The sequence below is a fragment of the Zeus faber genome (genome assembly GCF_960531495.2).
Source record: "Zeus faber genome assembly, chromosome: 2".
NCBI lineage: Eukaryota > Metazoa > Chordata > Actinopteri > Zeiformes > Zeidae > Zeus > Zeus faber.
In genome coordinates this window covers 35,931,565-35,939,064 of record NC_137189.1, presented here as the reverse complement: position 1 = coordinate 35,939,064, position 7,500 = coordinate 35,931,565, and the positions used below count along the sequence as shown (strand labels likewise).

Sequence of the window (7,500 nt, the reverse complement as noted above, 5' to 3'; positions counted from 1 at the left end):
CACAGGGAAAATCTGGCAAGATCATCTTTAGAACCATCAGAAAGTCCTGGGCGTTTCTCGCCTGAAGCCTGAAGCCCAAAAATGGGCTTGGTCGTCTTTACTAGTGTGGACCCCGCTTTACACCGTAGCTTGGTGTTTTTGCTCAGCCGCTTTGTCGCTCGCTCTGGCAAGAACATTCTCCGTCAATCTCACCCCCCCCCCCCCTCACGGTCCACGTGAAAAGAAAAATGCCATTTGCCAGAATGGCTGAAATTTGGCTTTCGAAAGTGGGGCTGCAATGTCGGGCTCGTCATCATTGCCGTTGCCGCGGACGTCTTTCGCCATCGTCGGATTCCGCAAACATCACTTCCCTTGCGGTCACCAGTGAAAAAACACTGGTTGGGTTGACTGCGACCATAGTGGTTTTGGAGGTTTAATACAGCGGTTTCAGAGTTGTGTGTGTGCGCAAGTGTGAGTGTGTGTGTGTGTGTGTGTGTGCGCGGAACCCAGGGGTGGGGGTGGGGGTGGGGGGCTGTATCTGCACAAGTGGCTTTTTCTCTGTGTGGCAGTAAAGGTCCTCTTCCTCTTTTAAACAAGCCCGTCATTTCTGCGATGAGACAATATCTGCTTTCTTGCCACCGACACACACACACACTCCCTCAGGTGAAAAAAACATAACACACACACACACACACACACACACACACACACACACACACACACTTGTTTGCTATATTACTATAGTATATTACAATTATAGTATACTATAATAGTAATATACTTTATTCATAGAACTTTCAAAAACAGAGTTTACAAGGTACTTTCCAGAAGAGCAAGGGGTTCCAAAACTAGGCACTGCAGGGGGTCCACAGCAAGATGTTTGTTTGTTTTAATTGTATAGGTATATGGATATTTATATTTATGGTATATATCTCTATTTCTACGATAAATTAGGAAAAATGAAATTAGATTTGTGTAGCCTCATTTTGCACTCTATTCAATCTCAAAGTTTATTATTATTATTTAACATTGTAGGTAATATTATCATATTATATAAAAGTGTATTATATATTATATTATATTATATTGTGTGTGTATGTACATATATATATATATATATATATATATGTGTGTGTGTGTGTGTGTGTGTGTGTGTGTGTGTGTGTGTGTGTGTGTGTGTGTGTGTGTGTGTGTGTGTGTGTGTGTGTGCGTCAGTGTGTGGGATTTATTGACAATCATTTTAAGGAACACACACACACTCTCACAGGCAACACTCTAATTAGCACGTACAATATATAATACAAACACACAAATCTCTCTCTCTCTTCTCATACTTATGCCCACAATCACATAACCGCGAGCATACCTTCATACATGGGGCGAGTAATCCACACCCCCCCCCCCCCCCCCCCCCCCACACACACACACAACACACACACACACACACACACTGCTTTGTTCACGGCACTGGAAAAATAAGGGAGCTCTTACTGCTTGGTCGATTTCGATAGAAGCCCGGGTGCAAGCCCTGACTCGACACACACACACACACACACACACACACACACACACACACACACACACACACACACACACACACACACACACACACACACATACACACACACACACACACACACACACACACACACACACACACACACTTCATGTGTGGTATCACTTTTTATCTACTATTTATCTACCTACCCTACTCTTTTTATCTCCCCTGACAGAGAGAGCGAGAGCGGGAGAGAGAGCAGGGGTGGGGGGGGAAAGGGGAGATTAGAGAGAGTTCCGGAACCCATCTCTCTCTCTCTCTCTCTCTCTCTCTCTCTCTCTCTCTCTCTCTACTGTAAACTCTTGGAAAAATATCAATGTGCGCACACACACACACACACACACACACACACACACACACACACACACACATACACACACGATGGGCGATGTGTGTGATGAGACCGGCTGGCCGATAGACACAACAGACCACAAGACTTCAGCTGTCCTCTCTCTCTCTCTCTCTCTCTCTCTCGCTCCAGCCCTCTATCAGTCTGTCTCTCTATTCTCTCTCTCTTGAGGCTCCACGTCTTTTACTGTAAACTCCCCCTCTTTGTAAACAACTTGATAAAGCCTCTCTCTTTTTCTTCTTTTCTTGGCCACTTGACTGTAATGTGACACACACACACGCATGCAGACACACACACACTCACACACACACACACACACACACACACACACAAAGCCGTTGCTCGATGAAGCTCAATTCATTTTAGTTCAATTCAATGAGTTTTATCAGAATATACAGACATATAGTATTGCCAAAAAAAAAAACCCAATGAACAACTAATAAAAATCAGAACAAAGATGATGAACGACAAAGATATGAGATGTCTCTCTTTCCTATTTGGCCCGTCAAATAAGGATTTGTATCGCCGTCGGCAATGCGTGCTGTTATCCTGGTGTATAACACAGTTTTCAAACTCCCCCTGCTTCAACTTTCCAGACATTTGTAGTTTCCAACTATTTTCACCGGTGACTCTTGGCGGGATGTTTGACGATTTTGTGTTTCTCTCGTATTTACGTTCTGATAAATGTCACGTATTCCGTGAGAGAACATAATTACCACGGCAAAGGCCAAGTTATGCCAAGGGAAAAAAAAAACCAAAAAAACTAAAAACTGAGCGATACGGGCCAAAAATTTCCGCTCGCAGAACATTTCCAGGACAATCAGCACTCGCTGTATTAATGACGGATTTCTGTTTTTTATTCCGGCATGTAGGCGGACGGCTCTGGCTTTGTAAACCCCGTATTTAGTTTGATCCGGCGTTTGATCAATTAGCGTGAAAAAAAAGAAAACAGGAAAATGCAATTTAAAGTGCTCTGCTCACTTTAACTTGTTTTTTTTTTTGAGCTGTAAACTGATAAAAAACACGTCAATCCTGGTCATATTAGTCAAGAGGCGATAGACCGACCCCCCCCCCCCCTCCAGTGTTTCCGAGTGGCGTTATGGTTTGCGCCGCTGTCGCGAGACAACCGGATCGTTTTCCCGCAATGCCGAGTTCTGTGGAAGAAATGCAAAGCTGCCAACACTCCCACTTTTCTCTGGATTTTCCTGCATTTCCCCCCCCCCCCCCCCCCTCCCCTCCGCTGTCCTCTCGGATTTCTATTTCTATTTTCCTGGAGTTTTAACCTTCCAAAAAAAATAAAAAGAATAATAAAACCGTCGGCCTCGCCGCAGATCTCCGCTGTCACGTCGCCGCTCGTGAGGGAAGAAAACGCCCGCGCGCACGTACACACGCACACACACACACACACACACACACACACACACACACACACACACACACACACACACACACACACACACACACACGATGGGCCCTGCCCTTGCCTGGCACGTAACACCCTAAACGCTGTGTGTCCCCGTTCCTCCAAACAAAACAGTGTGTTTTTATCGTGTTGTATTGTATTGCATGGTCAGTCAATGTCTTACCATTACCATTACCATTAGCATCACCAGTTGGTATTGCATAGTCATATGGAGACTAATAGGGAACCGATCTAAACGCAGGTGGTGTCATTGTTCTACAGCCATTACGCAGTGCCGTCAACATTAACTTCATAATGATCAGTAAAAGCAAAAAAAAAAGTTGTCTGTTGCTCCTTCAACGTTTTTTGTTTTTTTTAGGATAGTCAGTCGTGTTCAGCGGCCGATGCCAGGCTGGGAGGATGCTCACGTAGATGACCGCTTTTTTAGTGGCTCTCTACGTCACAAAAAAAAAATAAACAAAAAGAAAAACAACAAACGTGAGCAGCCCCTCCTCCGCCAATCGCCCCGTAACAACCACGTCCGTTTTCTAACTTTTTGGAAAATTGGAAACCACCCCCCCCCCCACCCCTTACCTACTTCCTGGTCCTTTAAAAAAAATTGTCAGTGTATCCAAACACAATATTTACACAGTACTAATAATTGGGGGAAATTCCTGCAGTACAACGCATTGAGCTGGTACTTTGGACAGAGCGCAGAGGAAGAGAAATAGACAGAGAGAGAGAGAGAGAGAGAGAGGAACACCTGGCTTTGCCCACATGTGCCTACCCTCCGTCTACTGTGTGTGTGTGTGTGTGTGTGTGTGTGTGTGCGGGTGTGCGGGCGTGCGGGCGTGCGTGCGTGTGTGCGTGCGCGTGTGGTAATTCTACTCCAGCTTTGCCACACTTGTCTCCGGGCCTCCTCCGGTGCACATAACACCATGGTGGCCTGTACACGTGTAAGTGTTTGTGTATGTGTGTGTGTGTGTGTGTGTGTGTGTGTGTGTGTGTGTGTGTGTGTGTGTGTGTGTGTGTGTGTGTGTCTCGGTGCGCATGTGTATTTTTGCTGCAGCAAGTGTGGTGTTGAGTAAGTGGCAGTTGCAAAGCTGATGTTTATGTGTGTGCATGCGTATTAAGTACATTTTCATACACTGGGGGTTTGTTTTGGCTCGGTGCTTTACTGTACAGACGGACGTGTAGAATAAAAGAAGCTTAAAAAATTAAAACATTTAAAAAAATATAATGATATATATACTATGTATATATATATATATATATTCATATAAGTATATATAAGTATTCAAAAGTACCTTTTCTTTTTAATGTCAAAGCATTTACAGAACCTAATGACTCTGAAACGACCTGCTGAATGCACCGACCGGCTTGTAGAACCTGTAGAATAAAAAGCTGTAGAAAAAAAAGCTGTAGAATAAAAAGCTGTAGAATAAAAAGCTGTAGAATATGCTACAGCGCTTCTATAGAAATGCCATAGAATCACAATTGAATGGACAAAAAGACAGCCGTTGTGGTTTTCATTTTTTTATTTTATTCAACACCCCCCACCCCACCCCCACAAAACAGCAAGGCAGTGTTCTGACAGCTCTGGCAGTGTGTGTGTGTGTGTGTGTGTGTGGGGGGTGTGGTGTGTGTGCGTGTGCGTGGGGTGTGGTGTGTGTGTGGGGTATGGTGTGGTGTGGTTTGTGTGTGGTGCGGTTTGTGTGTGTGTGTGTGTGTGTGTGTGTGTGCGTGGGCGTGCGTGGGCGTGCGTGGGCGTGCGTGGGCGTGCGTGCGCGTTTGTGCACACGTGTGCATCGGGCAGAAAGCGGAAATTGCTGTCGATGCAGCTTCCTCAGAAAAATAAAAAAATTAAATCAACAAAAACAACCGCCTTCCTCACACGCCTCCAGCTCCAAAACTGTCCAGCAGGCAACGGCAACGACGCTGTAAGCGAGACAAAACAAGACTCAATAAAGATTCTGTTCAATCCTGGGGAGGAGGACTTCAGTGCGAGCGGACACGCGGCGCGGTGGCCTGTCCATCCGCTGTGCTTGGGAGTGACGAGGAGCGGGAACCTTCGTCGAAAACATAACAGAGTCAGAGGATACGATGGCTTTCCTTCAAATGTGGTGGAGTGAAAGTCATGAGTTTACCAAAGAAATGAGCACGGACACTCGAGAAATGCAGCGCCCGAGTAAATGTACGTCCTTACTGTCCACCACTGATTTGAACTAAATTAATAAATGACTTTGGAGCTATAACTTTGGTAACAGGGTTGTACTGATGGTTGTACTCTCACAATATCACAATATCACAATATCGCAATATCAGTGAAAGTACAGAAAAAATAACAACGTGTTGCTGTAATCACATGATATCTGCAAGGAGTAATGTCACAAAATTACTCTTCGAAATGTAGTAGTCACACTAGGGATACTATTCAAACAAGGATGTTGTTACTCGCGTTGGCCTACAGAGTTCTACGTCTTAATCATAAAGAGAGGAACGTGTCTGTACGTTCAGCGTTCACTGTCACAGTCTCTCTGTTGGTTCGACCAAACCGACCGGTTGAAAAATGAACGCAGTCGGCATCAAGCCAAACAGCAACGTCCATCACGGTGTCAGCGCTTGATTCCCCAAAACACTGACGGAGCGTAAAAAAACGGAAACTCTTACTAACTTGTACTTAACAATAAAACGTGAACACAATGCATGCTGGGAAACTGGAAGGCAAATGTTAACTGTGTGGCAATGCGTCTCAGTCGATAAAAGTAACGTGTAGTGTAACTAATTACTTTCCAGGAGTTATAAGTACTGTAAGGCATTACTTTTTTTTTAAGTAACAAGTTGTGTGTACTACATAACTTTTTTTAAAGTCACAAGTAATGTGTAAAACATTACTTTTTTAAGTAAAAAGTAATGTGTAATACATTACTTTTTAAAGTAACAAGTAATGTGTTATACATTACTTGTTTATAAAGTAACAAGTAATATGTAATACATTACTTGTTTTTAAAGTAATAGGTAATATGTAATACATTACTTGTTTTTAAAGTTACAAGTAATATGTAATTCAATACTTGTTTTTAAAGTTACAAGTAATGTGTAATACAATACTTGTTTTTAAAGTAATAGGTAATATGTGATACATTACTTGTTTTTAAAGTTACAAGTAATATGTAATACATCACTTGTTTTTAAAGTAATAGGTAATGTGTAATACGTTACTTGTTTTTAAAGTAACAAGTAATATGTAATGCATTACTTGTTTTTAAAGTAATAAGTAATATGTAATGCATTTCTTGTTTTTAAAGTTACAAGTAATACGTAATGCATTACTTGTTTTTAAAGTTATAAGTAATATGTAATACATTTCTTGTTTTTAAAGTTACAAGTAATATGTAATGCATTACTTGTTTTTAAAGTTATAAGTAATATGTAATACATTTCTTGTTTTTAAAGTTACAAGTAATATGTAATACATCACTTGTTTTTAAAGTAATAGGTAATATGTAATACGTTACTTGTTTTTAAAGTAACAAGTAATATGTAATGCATTACTTGTTTTTAAAGTAATAGGTAATATGTAATACATTTCTTGTTTTTAAAGTTACAAGTAATACGTAATGCATTACTTGTTTTTAAAGTTATAAGTAATATGTAATACATTTCTTGTTTTTAAAGTTACAAGTAATATGTAATACATTACTTTTTTTTAAAGTAATGAGCCATGTGTAATACGTGACATTTTTGAGTAACGACCCCAGCACTGCTTATTTTACTTCTTCCCGCGACCTTCAGGGAATTCAGACGATGCGACTGCAGTTACGGTTTTTGGGACACGGCTAAAATGCGCTTTTTTTTTAAAAAATAATCTGTAATGAATGACTCACAAAGAGAAGATGTTTCAAGCACGAGATCTGAACACCCACCCAGCAGTGCAGAGATAATACAATTTCTGAAGGGATTTTAACAATTATATTTCACGGTAAAGCTTGGTTTTCGTGGAAAAACGCTGTTTCTTAAGTGTTGATTGTTTTTTATCGATGTTTGGTCTGAAATTGTTTATCTGAAGCTCGCCCGCAGGTTGTCGCCCTGCGTCGTATCGTATGTACTGTGTGTATTTGTGACATCGGCGGGACACGCCCCCCCCCCCAGCGGCGGAATCACCCGTTTGCGTCTTTGCCGTTTGGGTCCGGCGCACATGACCACGTTTCG

General features: G+C 42.0%; 1 protein-coding gene across 1 annotated transcript in view; it reads left to right on the top strand.

Annotated features, from left to right (window-relative positions):
- The window catches only part of runx1 (RUNX family transcription factor 1), a 24,803-nt gene that overhangs the window by 5,856 nt on the left and 11,447 nt on the right, over nucleotides 1-7,500 (top strand). The gene's annotated exons all lie outside the window — the stretch shown is intronic.